Source organism: Vipera ursinii, assembly GCF_947247035.1.
Source record: "Vipera ursinii genome assembly, chromosome: 4".
NCBI lineage: Eukaryota > Metazoa > Chordata > Lepidosauria > Squamata > Viperidae > Vipera > Vipera ursinii.
The window spans coordinates 980,521-998,389 of NC_139514.1; the positions used below are offsets into that span (position 1 = coordinate 980,521).

The 17,869-nt window shown below is 48.7% G+C and overlaps 1 protein-coding gene and 1 long non-coding RNA gene across 6 annotated transcripts in view; one reads left to right on the plus strand and one right to left on the minus strand.

The window, feature by feature from the left end:
- The window catches only part of NUMA1 (nuclear mitotic apparatus protein 1), a 61,551-nt gene extending 43,688 nt beyond the window's left edge, over positions 1-17,863 (minus strand). For 3 of the 5 annotated variants that reach the window (XM_083362087.1, XM_083362088.1, XM_083362084.1), the window contains exon 1: positions 17,677-17,863. The gene's annotated coding sequence lies outside the window, so the exon portion shown is untranslated. Of the gene's footprint in view, positions 1-10,718; positions 10,763-17,676 lie in introns of those variants that run through there. The other 2 variants (XM_083362085.1, XM_083362086.1) reach the window with 2 other exon arrangements.
- On the plus strand, positions 6,422-10,076 carry LOC310640108. The gene is made up of 2 exons (XR_014492464.1): positions 6,422-6,463; positions 9,601-10,076. It is a non-coding gene; the product is annotated as an uncharacterized lncRNA (long non-coding RNA).
- Positions 17,864-17,869: the final 6 nt, after the last annotated feature.

A 17,869-nucleotide genomic window follows, 5' to 3' on the forward strand; every position in this document is an offset into this window, starting at 1 on the left:
AGTAGAGCAGGGTCCCTCAACCTTGGCCACTTTAAGATTTGGGGACTTCAACTTCCAGAATTCCTCAACCAGCAAAGCTGAGGAATTCTGGGAGTTGAAGTCCCCAAGTCTTAAAGTGGCCAAGGTTGAAGACTCCTGCAGTAGAGAGAGGCCCAGCTGGATTTTAACATTGCAGACAAAACTGGACAGCTTAGGACAGCAGTGTCCAAGTTGGACAACTTTTTAAGACTTGTGGGCTTCAACTCCCAGACCTCCCCAGCTCTGCTCTGGTGGCTGGGGAATTCTGGGAATTGAAGTCCACGAGTCTTAAAGTTGCCCAGATTGGACACCCCTGGCTTAGGAAAGCTGAAGGCAGACTCAAAGACAGGATCCCTGCATTACGCTAAGCCAGCAGCCAGCAGGGCGGTTCACATCGATCAGCGGCTCTGTTGCTCATAATTTGCAAAAACCTCCAGACCCACAATCAGATTAGCTCCTGCCCTGCGCACTGCAGCCGTTCAGCTGTTAAATAACCGAGGTGAGAACGAGGGTCACCGGATCTCGCTTGCTCCGGAAAGCTTGGGGTGGGGGGTGGGGGGGCTGCTGGTCAAGATGCGATTGCATAGATATTTTAGTGATAACGCGACAGAGGATAATGAATGAACAGAGGGGAATCCTGGGTGTTGAAGTCCACAAGTCTTAAAAGTTGCCCAGATTGGACACCCTTGCAGAAACAAGACAGGTTGCTTCCCTGATTTTTCTGGGTTATTGGATGATCCCAATAAAGGAGAATCTGTGTAGCTCAGGGCTGAAATGAAGGTCCTTGGCGCTCTCTGGGCTGGGTGGTTTTCTTGCAGACATTTAATAATTTGATGATGATGATGATGATGATGAAGTTGGAAGGGACCTTGGAGGTCATCTAGTCCAACCCCCTGCTCAAGCAGGAAACCCTTTCAGACAAATTCCAGTCTCTTCTTGAAGACCTCCAGTGTTGGAATATTCAACGCTTCTGGAGGCAAGGAGTTCCACTGCTTAATTGTTCTCACGGTTGGGAAGTTTCTCCTTAGTTCTAGGTTGCTTCTCTCCTTGATTCGTTACCATCCCTTGCTTCTTGTCCTGCCTTCAGGCGCTTTGGAGAAGAGCTTGACTCCCTCTTCTTTGGGGCAGCCCCTGAGAGATTGGAAGGCTGCTATCCTGTCCCCCCTCGTCCTTCTCTTCATTAAACTACACATACCCAATTCCAGCAGCCGTTCCTTATATGTTTTAGTCTCCAGTCCCTTAACCATCTTTGTTGCTCTTCTCTGGACTCTTCCGACAGTCTCAACGTCTTTTTTACATCGTGGTGACCAAAACTGGGTGCAGCATTCCAGGTGTGGCCTTACCAAGGCATTGTAAAGTGGTATTACATTACATTACATTCACGTGATCTTGGTTCTATCCCTCTGTTAATGCAGCCTAGCACTGTGTTGGCTTTTTTGGCAGCTGCAACACACGGCTGGCTCATATTCAAAATGACTTAACAAAAACGACCCAGCTCAGAGAGCACCGAGGACCCCACAGTCCTCCTCAACCCCACTCGCTTCTAGCACTGGTGATGTTACCCAGTTTGGGTAATGAAACGCCTGCAAGAAAACCACCAAGCTCAGAGAGCACCAAGGACCCCACAGTCCTCCTCCTCCTCTTCCTCCGCCTCCTCCTCCTCCTCCAGCACTGATGATATTACCTAGCAGGGTCATGAGAGGTCTACAAGAAAACCACCCAGCTCAGAGAGCACCAAGGACCCTTTATTGGATGATTTCCTGAACAAACCACCTAACAATGAGACAAAACACCTAACAATAAGAGCGGAGGTTCGTTCTCCGATCTTGCGGGTTGGTTTCCCAACGTTTCGTTACCAGGCTAGGTGAGATCTTCAGCAAAGGTGAAAGTCCTAAACTAAACCAGGTTACCTAGCCTGGTAACGAAACATTCGGAAACCCACAAGCTCGGAGAAGGCCCCTCCACCCTCCTCCTCCACCCCAGCTACAGATATTGGCCACTATTGCAAGCTGCCCAACATTAACCAGCCAGGCACCAGGCCTTTGGCTCTCTTGCTTCAGTGCCTCGTGTGAACACAGCCAAGGTGTCACAATACTCCGTTCACAAGCCTGCTGTTTCTCATGGAGAGTGCGCTTTTTCCAGAAAGAGGAATCGTCGGTGCAGCACAACGTTCGGGATTCACACACCCAGCTCTATTTGCAATCTGAACTCCGCTAGCCAAGCAAATCAAGACATTCTAAAACAATCTGGCGCTCAACGGATTCCCTGGCCAAAGAGTTAAAGGGCTCTGCCTGGATCTATTCCTTTCTGGGTTTATTTACTAAGTTCATCCACCACTGCAATCAAAGTTAATTCCCGGTGGGTCAATTAAAACTAAAAGCAAAAAAAAACAATATACGCAACCCCACGCAGCAACTAAAGCCAGCTCTAAGTCCCAAAATGCTGGGCGGACGGTCTCTCTGCAAAACTTCACGCCTGCGGCAATGTAAGCAGGCTGCTCTAGGCACTCCTCTCGCTGCTACTTGGGGGTCCCAGCCCCCAACCGGGGGAAATGAGCCCGGGGCAAAGACAAGGCCGGGCAGTCCTTGACTTACGACCACAACTGAGCTCCAAATTGGCTGCTAAGTAATTCATTGAGCTTTGCCCCGTTTTACGACCTTTCTTGCCACGGTCGTTAAGTGAGTCGCTGCTGTTGTTAAGCTAGTCGTAACGGTTGTGAAGTGAATCTGGCCTCCCGATTGGCTTTGCTTTTCAGAAGGTTGCCAAAGGGGGGGGGTCACGTGACCCGGGACGCTGCAACAGTCATAAGTACACGCCAGTTGCCAAGCATCTGAATTTTGACCACGTGGCCACAGGGATGCTGCGACGGTCATTAAATGTGAAAAATGGTCAAAGGCCACTTTTTTTAGAGCCACAGTGAAACAGGCGGCAAATAAATTTAACAATAACGTTTTGCTTTGATTTTGAAACCAAATCTCTCAACCGGACTGTTCCAACGAAAGGTTTTGAATAGTAAACTGACTGCAGGTGTGGGGAACAAAACTCAAAGCCAGCTGAAGTGTTCTTTCTTTTGCTCAAAAAAGACAAAACCTGAGGCATTTTGCCTGTCTGAGAAATGGAAAAATAACAAGAACCTAAAATCAAAATTTTGCTCCTGCGTTTCGATCCCAGGAAGCAAAGAAAAGAATGGAAAGCAGTTGTTGTCACCGTCAGCCTACTGCATAGCAAGCTTCCAAAAAAGACAAAATAAAATATTTGTGAAAATTCTCATTACGGAGGCAACTTTTTCCACTTTCCCCTGTGCTTCCTCCTCTGAATTGAGAGATAGTCTACTATTCTGCCCTGGAAGCCTGATAACACAAAGGAACAGGAAGAAAGATTACTAGGCTGGCAGAAAGGAAGGAAGGAAGGAAGGAAGGAAGGAAGGAAGGAAGGAAGGAAGGAAGGAAGGAAGGAAAAAAAGAAAGAAAGAAAGAAAGAAAAAAGAAAAAGAGAGAGAGAAAGAAAGAAAGAAAGAGAAAGAAAGAGAGAAAGAAAGAAAGAAAGAAAGAAAGAGAGAGAGAAAGAAAGAAAGAAAGAAAGAAAGAAAGAAAGAAAGAAAGAAAGAAAGAAAGAAAAAGAAAAGGGACAAGGAAGGAAGGAGACAAGAAAGAAAGAAAGAAAGAAAGAGCGAGAACAGAAAGAAACTAATCTCTCAAGCAAAGCCTTTCACATCAATTGCTTTTTCAACCTTCTCCTTTTATCCTTGAGAAGTAATTTTCTTTTTTAAGTTTGGTTATTTCAAGCAGAGGTAGAGTTCAAACGGACAGGTGTTGGTTCTTTTACAAGTCAGAAAACTGAGATATAGGAATTGTCTTCAAGAAGAGGAGAACAGGATAAATGAGACTTTTCAGGATCATCCTCAAATAGCTTACAAGACAGTTGCACGAAGGGAGGGAGGAGAAGACGGGGACAAACAAAAAAACAATCCTAAATGTGGCTCAAATTCAGAGGCCTGGTTTTTCTTCTTAATCTGGGCATGCAGTCCCCAGCACTCCCTGACCTTGTTTCCTTGTCCGCAGCCTTCATTTTCTGCAGACACAATCCTGCCTTCAGCATATGCGCCTCTTTGGACAATTTGTATACAGGTAGTCCTCGACTTGCCACCACACTGGAGCCCAGAATTTCTGTTGCTAAGCGAGACATTTGTTAACTGAGTTTTGCCCCGTTTTACGACCTTCCTTGCCAAAGTTGTTAAGCGAACCACTGAAGTTGTTAGTAACATGGTTATCAAGTGAATGTGGCTTCCCCCATTGACTTAAATTATTATTATTGTTGTTGTTTGTTGTTATTGTTTGTTGTTAAATAATAATAACAACAATAAATAATAATAACAATAATAACAATAAATTGGAAGGGACCTTGGAGGTCATCTAGCCCAACCCCCTGCTCAGGCAGGAAACCCTGTACCATTTCAGTCCAGTCTCTTCTTAAAAACTTCCAGCGTTGGAGCATTCGCCGCTTCTGGACTTTGCTGGTTAGAAGGTCACAAAAGGGGATCAGGTGACCCTGGGACGCTGTGACCGTCATAAATATGAGGCAGTTGCTAAGCAGCTGAATTCTGATCCCCTGACCCTGGGGGTGCTGCAAGAGGCGGAACTGTGAAAAACGGTCTCAAGTCACTTTCTCCAGTGCCACCGTAACCTGCAACGGCCAGTAAACAAATAATATTTCGAGGACTACCTGTAATAAAAAACCTACGCTATCCGTGTCCTGCAGAGGTCAGGGGAAAAAAATCAGATGAGTCTGACTTGCAACAGCTGGCCAGCTGCCGACACAACACAGCAGCAGACACAACACAGCAGCAGCCACCGCTCAAAAGGAAGAAAGATGGGGTTTCTCCAGGACAGGTCAAAAGTTCTCACAGCTGTAAAGCAGGTCACCCACATAACTGACCCAATTTTACAGTCTTTTTTTTCCAGCAATCATTAAGCAGAGCAATTGTTGGGGGAGATAAATGCCGTTCATTTTGCAAAAAAAAAAAGAACATAAAATTGTATTTATTATGCAAATCCAGACAGCCAGCAAGGCCAACCCACACAGAGTGACGTCTACAGCTTACAACATGACAAACCCTCCCCAGGAAAGAAGGAAGGAGCTTCCCCCTGGCACAGCCAGCGATGCCAAGGATGGGGCACGCCGCGGGCAGAGGACCCCCAATGCCCAGGGCAAGGAGGGAGGGATGGAATTCCAGATGCCAGCGGCCAAGAACCAGGCGGACATTTCTGAAAGCGTCCATTTGTGAAATGCTGCACGCCCAGAATCCGTCCCTTAAGCAATCCCAACGAAAGACAACGCAACGCTGCAATTCAAAGGAAGGGGGCATCCAGCCCGGGCAAGAACTGCCCTGCACAGAGGGAGACCGTTTACACAAGGCTAGCCTTAGCCTCAGCCCAACAGCCAGGCCAGCGTCTTTCAAACACAGCAAATTTTTAGGCTTGCAGGGACCTCGAACACCTGCAGTGCTGGCTGAGGAATTCTGGGAGTTGAAGTCTGTGCGCCTTCCAGGTTGCTAAGCTTGAGGAGCGGTTTGGAAAACACCCCGGATCTTGCGCTGATCGGCCTGCCAGACCCGGTGCCGCCCTTTCCAACTTCCCGAAAGAAAAAACAACGCCCAGCTCCCCATGAGGAGATCATCATCGCCTGCCCTCCGGACTGCCCAAGAGGAAAAAGGGGGCTTCCAGCCTCTCAAGAATGGGATGTTGCATGAAGCAAAGGATCAGGCAAAAGTCAGAATAAAGTTTGCTTAGGCGACTTAATTTGTCCGGGCTCCTTCACTAAGATCTGCTGCCTGATTAATCATCATCATCATCATCGTGGGAACATAGGGTGGAAAAAGTTGTCGAGAATGAGAGGGTGAAGATCTTGTGGGACTTCCGAATACAGACAGATCTCCATTTGGAACGCAACACGCCAGATATCGCAGTCGTAGAGAACCGAAGCGTACAGCTGATTGATATCGCTGTACCAGGAGATGCCAGAGTCGGAGAAAAAGTACTGGAAAAAATTACGAAATATTGCAACCTGGCCATCGAAACATCGATTATGGATGAGACGTGTAACAGTGACACCCATTGTCATCAGGGCTCTGGGAACTAGGTCCAAAAACTTTGCAAAATACATCAAGAAATTGCAGCTTCCTGCAATAACTCCAGCAAAGCTACAAAAAACTGTGCTACTCGGAACATCTTACATTTTAAGGAGATACCTGGCGGATACCTAGGATGCTGGCAGCAACCCGTGCCAACCATCAGCGCCAGTCAGTTTGAGTGTTCAGCTGACTGAGGTTCATGTTTTATGAATAAAAGATAACAACAATAAAAGTTGGAAGGGACCTTGGAGGTCATCTTGCCCAACCCCTGCTCAGGCAGGAAACCCTATACCATTTCAGACAAATGGCTGTCCAGTCTCTTCTTAAAAACCCCCCAGCGTTCGAGCATTCACAGCTTTTGGGCGCAGGTTGTTCCATTGGTTATCTTCGAGCTCTCTGGCCCAGGCTGAGGATTAATCTTATTTTAACTGGGGTTTTATTTATACAGGGACAAATATAATTTCTTTTTAAACTTGTTTTTAACTTTTGTATCTTGGTTTTTAATTACCCTGTAAACCGCCCTGAGTCCTTCGGGAAAGGGCGGTATATAAATGTAATAAAAATAAATAAATAAATAAATAATTGTTCTAAGTTCTAGGTTGCTTCTCTCTTTGGTTAGTTTCCATCAGGTCGCTTAGATTAGTCTGTTATTGGGTTGAGGGGGAGGATCCAGGAATTTTATTACAGGCAGTCCTCGACTTATAAACATTTGTTTTAGTGGCTGAAGTTACAAGGACCAGTTCTCAAACCTATGACCGTACCAACATCTTTACAGTGACAGGATGAAAATTCAGGCGCTTCGCAACGAGCTCGTTTTTACGACGGTTGCTGCGTCCTGGGGTCATGTAGTGGCCATTTGGGACCTTCCCAGCTGGCTTCTGGCAAGCCAAATCAATGGGGGGGAGGTGGATTCACTTAACGGCTGCTTGATTCATTTAACTGTTAAGTGATTCACTTAGCGACTCTGCCCCAAATAGTTGTAAAACTATGCGCGACTCAGTTAACGACTGTCTTGCTGGACGGCAGAAAACCCGGTGTCCACTGTGGGCGTAAGTCGAGGTCTATGTGGGTTCCCTTTTTCTGCACCCGGTGCAGCCCCAGGAGGAGACGACCAGATGGCCACGGCTGGCCAGTTCTGCCCGTTGGAGCAACGTCAACAAGGCCAAACACCTGTCAGTCAAGAACAGCTGCATGGGAAGGCCCCTGAAGGCTTCACGTGGCTTTCCGGAGCGCTGAGGGTTTATGGCAGGGGTCTTCAAACTTGGCCCTCAGCTGGCATGCCTGGCTGAGGAATTCTGGGAGTTGAAGTCCACAAGTGATAAAAAGGCCAAGTTTCAAGACTCTTGCTTGTGGACTTCAACTCCCAGAATTCCTCAGCCTGGTTGAGGAATTCTGGGAGTTGGAGTCCACAAGACATATAAAGCCGAAGTTTGAAGACTCTTGCTTGTAAACTGCAACCCCTCGTACCTGCGATCGAGAGTACACAGGTAGCGCCTGACTTACCACCACAACTGAACCCAATGTTTCTGGGTTGAGTTTTGTCCCGTTTTATGACCATTCCTGCCACAGTGAGATCTCTGCCGTTGTTAAGTTAGTAACAGGCTTCTTAAGTGACTCCCCCACTGTCAGGTTGCAAAAGGCCACCACATGACCCAAGGACACTGCAACTGTCATAGGTACATGCCAGTTGCCAAGCCTCTGAATTTTGATCACGCGACCCTGGGGGTGCTGCGACGGTCGTAAGTCTGAAAAACAGACCCAAGTCACTATTTTCAGGGACGTTATAACTTCCAAAGGTCAGTAAATGAACTGATGTAAGTCGAGGACAACCTGTAGGATTTTCACACCCTGACACTCAGACAGGGCCTTGACCCGCAATAAATCCAGCCAAAGGACTACGGGAACGCACCCTGCAATCTCCACTCATTGACTTCGCTTTGACAGCTATTCCCACTGTAATTATATGAACTACGTATAATCTAAATATTGAAGCTTGGAATTTTAAATATAAAGGGTGACTTGCCTTAATGAGCCCTGCGGCACTGAAGGAATTTTCATATTTTTTTTTTAGAAAATTATATATTCAAGTCATCGCTTGAAGAATAAGCGCAGTTGCTGTGGGAAAGTCAAATGGAAGGTCTAGTTATCAGTCTCTCCAGCAATGTCTGTGATGGTTGAGAGCACACCCAACAATAATATGCTGGTTTCTGCAGATTTGAGGCAAAATTCACAAGCCTAGCAAAGTGCCCAAGTGTGAAAAGACAAACAGGCAAAAAGTTTCAAATACAAACTGTTTTTGAATCTGAAGCACCCAGCCTTAAACCAGGGGTCTTCCAACTTGGCCCTTTGATGACTTGTGGACTTCAACTCCCAGAATTCCTCGGCTGAGGAATTCTGGGAGTTGAAGTCCACAAGTCATCAAAGGCCCAAGTTGGAAGATCCGTCTTAAATCTACCAAACAAAATGGAGGCTGGCTGAGGAATTCTGGGAGTTGAAGTCCACAAGTCATCAAAGGCCCAAGTTGGAAGATCCGTCTTAAATCTACCAAACAAAATGGAGGCTGGCTGAGGAATTCTGGGAGTTGAAGTCCACAAGTCATCAAAGGCCCAAGTTGGAAGATCCGTCTTAAATCTACCAAACAAAATGGAGGCTGGCTGAGGAATTCTGGGAGTTGAAGTCCACAAGTCATCAAAGGCCCAAGTTGGAAGATCCGTCTTAAATCTACCAAACAAAATGGAGGCTGGCTGAGGAATTCTGGGAGTTGAAGTCCACAAGTCATCTAAGGGCCTACTTTGAAGCCCCCTGGTTCAGTGGTTAAGGCACAAGGCTAGAAAGCAAGAGACCGTGAGTTCTAGTCCTGCCTTAAGCATGAAAGCCAACTGGGTGACTTTGGGCCAATGACCAGGAGATGGTGAGTTCTAGTCCTGGCTTAGGCACAAAAGCCAGCTGGATGACTTTGGGCCAGTTCCTCTTTCTCAGCCCAACTCACCTCACAGGGTTGTTGTTGTGGGCAAAACCAAAGGAGGAAGGCACACTGGAGATGTAAAAAAACAACAAAGGCAGGGAATAAACAAACGGGCAGATGTCTACGGAGATCATCAATCATCCAGGTCAAGCTTCTCCCAAAGATGCTTTTTCCAAAGGGAAAAGCTTTTTTCAAAGGGAAAAAAGAAAGTGAAGTCTGCCCACAGCCTGGAGTTCGATTCTGAATTAGGTTGGCTGTCTTCCATCCTTCTGAAGTTGATCAAATGCGGATCCAGATTGTTGGGGGCAACGTGCAAATAACGCCTCTACATTGCAAAGCACCCAGGGAGGGTTGTAAAGCACTATGGGGCGGTATGTACTAATCAATCCAATCCCATCAGAATAGGGAAGGGACCTTGGAGGTCATCTAGTCCAACCCTCTTCTCAGGCAGGAAACCCTATACCGTTTCAGACAAAGGGCTGTCCAGTCTCTTCTTTAAAAATCTTCCAGTGTTGGAGCACCCACAACTTCTGGAGGGAAGCCCTTCCTCTGCCTAATTGTCCTAAGAGGAAATTCCTCCTTCGTTCCAGGTTGCTTCTCTCCATCCCTTGCTTCTTGTCCTCCCTTCAGGGGCTTTGGAGAAGAGGTGGGCCCCCTCCTCTTTGGGGCAGCCCCTCAAACACTGGAAGACGGCCTATTGTGTCACCCCTGCTCCTTCTCTTCCTTAAGCTGGACAGACCCAATTCCTGCAACGGTTATTCCTGTATTTTATCCTCTTTTATTGCTTCTTGTCCTGCCTGCAGGAGCTTCGGAGAACTGCTTGACCTTCTTCTTCTTCTTCTTCTTCTTCTTCTTCTTCTTCTTCTTCTTCTTCTTCTTCTTCTTCTTCTTCTTCTTCTTCTTCTTCTTCTTCTTCTTCTTCTTCTTCTTCTTCTTCTTCTTCTTCTCCTCCTCCTCCTCCTCCTCCTTCTTCTTCTTCTTCTCCTCCTTCTGGGCAGCCCCTCAAATATTGGAAGGCTGCTATCACATCCTCTACCCCCCACCCCCCTCCTTCCTTTCTCTAGACTAGCCAAACTCGAATCCTGCAACCAGTCCATTCGAACAGAGCCGGAAGGGACCTTGGAGGTCTTTTAGTCCACTCACTGCTCCAGCCGGAGACCCTATACTCAATTTGGCCGTCCGGCCTCTGCTCAGAAATGATGATGATGACAATTAACAGCAGCAGCAGCAGCAGCTTCCACCCAGCCACCCAATCCAACCTCCCCGTCTGCCTCTCTCGGGTCCCCGGCCGAGCCCTCCACGGGCACCGTCACAAGGCCAAGCCCGGCCGGAGCATCTGGGCCGGCCGGGAGACGGACCCTCGCCGTGCCCGAAGCCCACCCGCCGAAGCCAGGCCGGGCGGGAGCTTGCAAACGGCGGGTGCAAAGCCCGGGCAGGGGGCGCAGGGCCGGGGGAGGGGGGGGGGGTTTCCCTGCGAGCTCCCGGGCCTGGCAGGGGGGGGGTTGCCGGGGCGCCCGCCGGAACAAAGCCGGGCCTGGCTGGGCGAGCGGGCAGGCCCGGCGGGAGGATCCGCGCGGGGCCCGCCGCCTCCGGCTGGGGCCTTACCGGGCAGCTCCGGGGCCTGAGGCGGGCGGCGGCGGCGGCGGGAAGGCTGCTCCGGGCTCGGCTGGGCGGGCGGCGGGGCTGGCCCGGAGCGGGAGGCGCCGCGCCGCGCTCCGCCTCCCTGGCCGGGCCGGCAGCCAGGCGGACGTCAGCGGCGGACGGGCCTTGCGAGGCGCCCCGCAGACGCCGCCGCCGGCCTCGCCCCGCCGCCCCGCCGAGCAGCCCGCAGGGGAAGCGCGGCCACGAAGGTCTTTAAGGCCGCTGGACTCCAACTCCCAGAATTCCCCTGCTCCGCTCTGAAGACACCCCCCCCCAAGATGGCGGGCGGAGGGGGAGTTTGCCCAGCCTGGGCCCTTTCTGAGCTCTCTAAACCAGGGGTCTCCAACCTTGGCCACTTTACGACTTCTGGACTACAACTCCCAGAATTCCCCTGCTCCACTCTGAAGACACCCCCCCAGGTGGCGGGTTGTTTTTTTTTGCCCAGCCTGGGCCCTTTCTGATCTCTCTAAACCAGGAGTTTCCAACCTTGGCCACTTTACGACTTCTGGACTACAACTCCCAGAATTCCTCAGCCAGAATTCTGGGAGTTGAAGTTCACGAATCCTAAAGTGGCCAAGGTTGGGGATTTCTGCTCTAGACTTCAACTCCCAGAGTCCCCTAGCCAACACCAAGACTTCCCGCAAGGCAGCAAGGCACTCCTTAAGTGAGTCACGCCCAATTTTACAACCTTCCTTGACAGGGTTGTTAAGCAAAGCGCTGCAGTCATTAAGCGAGTGGGGCGGTTGCTGAGCAAATCCAGCTCTCCCCCCCTACGGACTTTTCTTGCCAGAGGACGTAAAAGGGGATCACGTGACGCGGGGATGCAGCAACCATCGTAAATACGAGTCGGTTGCCAAGCGTGTGAATTCCCATCGGGGCCACAGGTCGTTAACAGTGAAAAATGTTCATAAGTCGCTTTTTTTAGTGCCATTGTTACTTCGGTCACTAAATAATGGTCATCAATAATGGACATAACTCGAGGAATGCTAACTACAGGTTGTCCTCGACTTACAACCATTTGTTTGTTGCGACTTATGACCAATTTTCACACTTATGACTGTTGCAGCGTCCCTACGGTCCCAGGAACAAAATTCGGGCGCCTGACAACTGGCTTGTATTTATGACGGTCACGTGATCCCCTTTTGCAACCATTCTGACAAGCAAAGTCAATGGGGAAGCCAGACTCACTTAATAAGCGTGTTACTTAACTATTGCGTGATTCGCTTAACCACTGTGGTGAGAAAGGTCATAAAATGGAGCAAAACTCACTTAACTGCTGTCTTGCCTGCCCATGCAAATTTTGGGCTCAGCTGTGGTCGTAAGTTGAGGACAACTTATACAGGGATGCAAATTGAGAACGGAGAGAAACTCCGAAGCCCTCAGTGTCCCGACCTTGGGCTGGAATTCCACTTTCTGCTTTATCGGTTTTTCATTTTGCGTACATCGCCCACCCAAGACCCTCCTCACGTAAATTCGGCCTAGCTCACCGTTGTTTGCACTTTTGGCTGCTTCTCCATTTAGCCAAGGACAAACCGTTCTATTCCGATTTGTTTCTAATCCCACTCAGCGCGACTCCATTTTTATGTATGCTTTGCTTCTGTGGTTAATTTTTAATTCGGCATGGATATTGATTTAGTTATATATTATTATGGCTTCCTTCGATGTTGCACGCCAGCCAAAAGTTCCTTCCTGTTGGATCCGGCTACTGCAGAGCTAGGCAACCTTGGCTCTTTTATGACCCGTGGACTTCAACTCCCAGAATGCCTGAGCCAGCATGGGGGAAAACGTAAACCCTTCATGACTTGTGGACTTCAACTCCCAGAATTCCTCAGCCAGCATGGGGGAAACTTGGCCCCTTCATGACTGGTGGACTTCAACTCCCAGAATTCGTCAGACAGCATGGGGGAAACTTGGCCCCTTCACGACTTCAGCTCCCAGAATGCCTGAGCCAGCCAGGGATTCTGGGAGTTGAAGTCCACAGGTTGCAAAGAGGCCATCGTTGCCCACCCCTGCAGCAAACTAACCAGGCAGGACTTCTGAAACAGTTTTTTTCCAGGAGTCTAACCACCAGCCTGACTAATGATGGGGCCCAGCCCATCCATTAAGGCAACACAAGGCCACCAGCACAGCCACAGATGCAGACACACACCTCAGGTGAGCCTTGTGTGAGGCTGTGGTTCCCTATGACAGAGCAACTAACTTGTCTACAAGAATGCACAGCTAAAGCTAACAGAACAGAATATTTGCAGCGCAGGGTGGAAATGAGGGGTCCTTGGTGCTCTCTGAGCTGGGTTGTTTTCTTGCAGACATTTCATGACCCAACTAGGGAACATCATCAGGGAAGGAAGGAAGGAAGGAAGGACGGACGGACGGAGAGACAGACGGAAGGAAGGACTGTGGGGTCCTTGGTGCTCTCTGAGCTGGGTACTTTTCTTGCAGACATTTCATGACCCAACTAGGGAACATCATCAGTGTAAGAAGGGAGGGGTGTGTGAGGAGGAGGACGACGACAACTGTGGGGTCCTGGGTGCTCTCTGAGCTTGGCTGTTTTCTAGCAGACGTTTCATGACCCAACTAGGGAACACCATCAGTGCCTGGAGGGAGGGGGACTTGCTGTGTAGGGCCAATCGTATATAGGAAAAGAGCAATCCCCATTTCCTTCTAGCACTGACGATGTTCCCTAGTTGGGTCATGAAACGTCTGAAAGGAAACAACTAAGCTCAGAGGGCACCAAGGATCCCTGAGAAATAAAAATATAACAACCCAGGGAGATTTGCCACACTAGGTTTTGTTCCAAGGAGACCAAAATAGAATCAGTCTCACAAAACAACACATTTCACACTTTACAAATGAGAAAATGTGAAACATTACAGTCTATCAATAACAGAAGGAGCCTGGTAAAAGCTTATGCCTTTTAATAAAAGGTGCAAAGGCGCTACTAGATATTTCTTTAAATTTTTTATTTTGGCCACCCGTGCGGAGTTTGCTTTTCACACTGGTCACCTACTCCCGAGTCCTACTCGCTGTTCACAAAAAGCCAGAGCGCTTTTTCAAGGAGAAATACGGTAGCAGATCAAATGTCCCCTCCCCCCCACCAAAAAAAAGGCAACTGGACTTGGTTTTTCCTTGAGGATGTTTCCCTTGTCATCTAAGAAGCTTCTTCAGTTCTGACTGAAGGACATCACTCACACTCACACGCCATTCAGCGTCTTCAAGGGAAAACAAAGTCCAGTTGCCTTTTGGGAAAAAACAACAAAAGCTTTGGGACAACCAAGGCCTGGACAGCTGAGAATCTCCGTAGACATTTAGCAGATCAAAGGCTCTTCTCCACTCAGAGCAATCCCCCGTTTACAGAACAACATCGTTAGCACAAAACTTTCTAGGAAAAAATGAAGAAGCAAAAAGGCTGGCCTACGCCTTCCAGGGCAGAGAGCGTGTTGGAGGAAGAGAAACAGCCGTGTTTATCCTTGCCCAGGACGAGGGACCCAGCCAAATATTTCTTTCCAAATATTTCTTTCCGCAAAGCGGGCGGCCTGGACTGAGGTTTCAGGAGGGAAGGGAGATCCTAAAGCAGCTCCAAAGACCCAGCTCAGATAGGTATGTGGGTATATGCATCTCTATCTATCTATCTATCTATCTATCTATCTATCTATCTATCTATCTTTTTTCCTTCTTTTCTTTCCTATTTATGTAGTGTCTATCGGAGGTTGGTGACCCTTGGAGAGCTGAACGCAAGGAAATTTCACTTTAATGTATGCCAATTATTAGTGTACATTCGAAGGGACAATAAAGTTGCTATTATTCTTCTAGGTCTCCCAGGGAAGCAAATTAAGGCAAGCAGCGGGGGGGGGGGGGGAAGCTGCAGAAAACTGGGAAAGATTTCACATTTCCTGACTTGAAAGCAACGCGGCCCATCCCGCCAATCACGGGGACCGGCGGCTTGCAGCGACAGGTCCGAGGCTGGAGTTTGCCCGGCTGGAATTTCAGCCGCCAGCTCTTCCCCCCACCCCACCCCATCCCCCCCCCCCCGCAGGTAAAAGGGGAGGAGGGTGCAGCATGTCTGGCTCTCAATGAGGTCAAGGCAGCAATGAGCAACTTCAACTTATCTCGCTAATGGGGGGTGGGGGGGGAACAACCAAGAAAGCCAGCTGGACGAGAGGCCAGTGAAAGAGCACCCACCCACAATACAGATCGACCGCAATTTATGGCCACAATTGGGAACAAAATTTTTTGTTGCTAAACGATTGTTATATAAACAATTATAGATGACAACCAGCACTTTGGAATTTTATATTTTATTTTATATTTATTTTATACTGCATTTATTTTGTATTCTTTTATTATATTTTATAATTTATTTATATTTTTATTTATTATATTTATTTATATTTTATATTTATTTATATTTTTATTTATTATATGTTATATATATTGTTTTTATTTTTTATATTTACTTCATTTTTTTCTGGATTTATTTGCCACCTACCTCGTAATGAAAGGCTCTGGGTGGCTTCCAGCATTAAAAACCAGCCCCCAAACAAAGCGGCAACCAGTGTGGCTGGCGGGTGTGTGTGTGGGGGGGGTGGCGTTCGATGGGCCTATCGAGGCATGCCCATCCCCGGACTGTTTGGCCCTTCCAGCTGGCCTTCCGCTTTGATTTTGCTCAACCCCCTGGCAGCCCCAGGGATTGAGAAGTGTAACTATCAAGGGTGGGGGGGAATCCCAACAAAGGGGTAACAGGCCATTTGGTATTTGGGATTGGAACGGCTGTTATTTATTAAATGTGGGGGGTCCTTGGTGCTCTCTGAGCTGGGCTGTTTTCTTGCAGACATTTCATAACCAAACTAGAGATCATCATTAGTAATAGAAGGAAGTAGGGTTGGGGGTGGGGGGAGGAGGAGGAAGACAACAATGGGGTCCATGGTCTTCTGTAGCCTGGTTGTCTCCTTGCAGACATTTCAAGGCCCAAATAAGTAACATCATCAGTGGCAGAAGGGAATGGAGTTTGCTTTCTATTTACCCTATATGCTCCTAACACTGATGATGTTACCTAGTTGGGTCATCAAATTGGTGGAGCAGTGGGCTAAGGCCTCCTTAAGTAACACCAGCTGCCTGCAATTATTGCAGGTTCGCATCCCACCAGGCTCAAGGTTGACTCAGCCTTCCATCCTTCCCAGGTAGGTAAAATGAGGACCCAGATTGTTGGGGGCAATTTATATTTATATATATTCATATTTATTAAATTTTTATACCGCCCTTCTCCTGAAGGACTCAGGGTGGTGTACAGGGCAATAAATATTAACAAACAAAATACAAAAGTTAAAAAACAATTAAATAATTTATGCCCAATATATACAATAGTTAAAACCATATTAAAAACCCAACCCCAAACCCCATCATAAGGTGACTTTGTAATAATGCCGCTTGGGTGTGTGTGTGAAAGCCCTAACAAGCAGGCATATACATAGAATGAAGGCTACTGCTAAGCTTGTAAGCCGCCCTGAGTCTTCGGAGAAGGGCGGGATATAAATGGAATTAAAATAAAATAAATAAATAAATAAATGTCTGCAAGAAAATAACCAAGCTCAGAGAGAGCCAAGGACCCCACAGTTCAATCCTGACCTTCTAACAGTATTTTTAAAATTTATATGCTGCCCATCTTGCTACAAATTGGCATTAAGCAACTTATAACTAACTAAAAGCAATAAGATAAAACATCAACTATTAAAATAATAAATTTTATTCAAATTGACTTAAAAGTGGCAAGGAAGGCAGCAGGATGTCATTATTATACTCCTTATACTTTCCTTTTTCTGTCTTTTTATTGGGTACGAGGTACACCGAAAGACACCCCGGGAGCCACAGCACACAACTCATCAGCCTGGAAATCTCCCCCAGAAAGACTTGGATCCCTAAGCAACGGGGGAATAAAGCCAGCGACCGCCGCGGGGTGCATTTATCTGGGATGCTCTTATCGTTTTTAAAATACTTTTTTAAAAATCTTTTTCACGGTCTTGAAACCGTTCAGCCACCCAGAGTCCTGAGGGAGGTGGGCGGCTATAGTATTAATGGACAGATAAATGAATAAATAAATACGTGTTTCCACTTAGTGGGCCTGTCAACACAACCACACAGTCACAACTGGAGACCCAACCTGGCGCCGAAAAGCAACGAGGGGTTTTGTGCTGGGAGGGCATCAGGGAAGAGGGGGGGGGAGGAAGGGGAGGCAGCCGAACCTCCAATTCAGAGACAAGACCACCCCCATTACACACACACACACACACACACACACACACACACAGACACACAGGAGAAAAGGGTCACAGCTGGGGTGTCTCCTGTTAAAGGCAGGGGTGAAAGAGGCAGCCACAGGGGACGGCGGGTGTGTGTGTGTGTGTGTGTGTGTGTGTGTGTGTGTGTGTGTGTGTGCCGGATCCCAAAGGGCAGAAATTGGGGGGGTTTGCCCCCCAAAGCAGAATTTCCCCCAAAGGAGAAATGAAAGATCCGCAAAACAGGTCTCCTGTCTCTCCCGCCCCCCGCGCCCTTGAGCAGCCCCCCAAAATCAAGAAGCCCCCCCCCATAGAAAGCATCGTTGGGGGGGTGGGGGGAGGATAAGAGACCCCCACCCACCCTACTGCCCCCTTTTCTTCCGAGGGGGGTACGGGAAGGGGGACACCCCCCCGCCGCCTCTCCCCCACCCCGGACCTCTGTGTTTCCTTTCGCCTCCTCCCCAGCCCGGGTTATGGGGAGGGGGTTGGCAAGCCCGCATCTTGCACAGCCGCGTTCGCACGACACGCTTAACCCGAACACGGGATGGACACGGAGACTACGTACACACGTACACAATACCCCCCCACACACACACAGGCAGCCCCATCCTCCGGGACACACACACACACACACACCCAAAGCAGAGGGCTACCTGCTCCGCCGTCCCACCTGGCAGGGCCGTCGTGAGAGAGGGCAAGATCGGCGGCTCGGAGGGGCTGCCCACCCGCGGGCTCCCGGGCGTGGCGGGGACGCGGCGCGGGGTCCAGGCGGGGCCTCCCGAGGTCGAGCTGGGCCTCTCTGCTCGGGCCGCGGCCGGAGCGGAGGCAGCGGCGACGGCGAGCGCG